Consider the following 1,477-nt stretch of genomic DNA (forward strand, 5'->3'; position numbering starts at 1 on the left):
AGCCAGCACCACTTCCCTAGGAAGTTGGTTCCAGCTCCTAGCCGCCCTAACTGTGCTCCTAGCCGCCCTAATTGTAGTCTCTGGCCCCATATTTGAATGCAACATCTTAAATGTCTATATTTGAACTTGTTTTCTTGAGAAATATTGTGAGAGACCCAAAATGGACAGAAAAGATTGAGACTACTCAGTGCTACCTGGAATTTCCTTGTGACCTACATTTGTCCAATATGTTCTACTAGTTTTCAAATCATGAATATCCCAGCCCAAGGAGCGTGGCAGAGTGTCCTTTCTCTCTCATTTCTTTATGTCCTGAAAGGCATTTGTCTTACATTCATCTTAAAAAAAATAGATGAAGAACATACATTACTAATGTAGCATAAACATGAACATTTCAAGAAGCTGAGAACTGCAATGCTAGCTCACTCAAAACCCTGATATTTGCTGTTATCTCCTTGCACGTTTACAAAGGTTGACATCTGAAAAAGTCTGGAAATAATTTGAGGTTTCAGGCTATGAAACAAGCCAGTTTTGGATCTAAATGTGACTGTCAAGTCACTTTATTGGGTTCATCTGACGCAAAATGAAAGCACATAAAAATAACAAAGTTTTCTACAGTAATGAAAAGAGAGTCATATCTGCAGGGCAAATGATTAGCTTAGTAGTGTTCCTTCAAGTCATAAACTAGTCTTTTTGTTCTTCAAATGTTTATTTATGGGATTAAATTATTGGGTTTTTTTTAATTTTGCCTTTGATGATATGGTAAATCTGTATACCCCAAAGGTGGTAAAGGAGATAAGCATTATAGGATTAAAAGTGCATAACCATAATGTATTTCAGTTGGGCACAAAATTTCAGCCTGAGCTTTTTTTTGGCTGTTACAGAGGAAGATTTAGATAACACATTCTGCAAAGTACAAAATGAGTCTTCTAACTCCACGAATGCTGTTGGAAAAATGAAATCCTTCATCCAAGAATGTCTTTTCTGAAGGTGGATTCTAATTCTTCTCCCTTCTACAGCAATGCGTTATTTTATGCAACAGAGGTCATTATTATACAGTGTCCTTCAGATGAGGTTTCTCACAACTATTCTTATCATCAAGGAAAAAGACAGAGAGAAAAAATTGCAATACAGAAAACGTGCTAAAGAATCTTGTAGAGTTAGAAAGGGAAAGGCAAAACAATTGTTACATACTGTATGAACATGTGTTTGTGTGTGTGCGCATGTGCATGTGCACTCCTATCAGTAGGTGGGGTTAGTCTGTGTTCACCTCTTGTTGCTACCTGCTGTTTTGCTTGAAAAATTCAGTTAGGTCTTTTGTTTCATAGAATAAAGGTAGTTATCTTGTTGCTCCCTACCCATTCTCATTCAGGCTGACAAACCCCTGCAATACAAAAAAAAAATTTTAAAAAATTACCATATTTACCCAAATACAAGATGACCCTGAATTTAAGACAACCCCCCCTAATAATTAGATTCT

General features: G+C 36.6%; 1 long non-coding RNA gene across 1 annotated transcript in view; it reads left to right on the forward strand.

Moving 5' to 3' along the window:
- The window catches only part of LOC109323332, a 6,329-nt gene extending 5,105 nt beyond the window's left edge, over positions 1 to 1,224 (forward strand). Inside the window, exon 2 of the long non-coding RNA XR_002104619.1 lies at positions 838 to 1,224. This is a non-coding gene — a long non-coding RNA (uncharacterized LOC109323332). The remainder of the gene's footprint in view (positions 1 to 837) is intronic.
- The last annotated feature ends 253 nt before the right edge of the window (positions 1,225 to 1,477 follow it).

Source organism: Crocodylus porosus, unplaced genomic scaffold, assembly GCF_001723895.1.
Source record: "Crocodylus porosus isolate Cpor-Errol unplaced genomic scaffold, CroPor_comp1, whole genome shotgun sequence".
NCBI classification, from domain to species: domain Eukaryota; kingdom Metazoa; phylum Chordata; order Crocodylia; family Crocodylidae; genus Crocodylus; species Crocodylus porosus.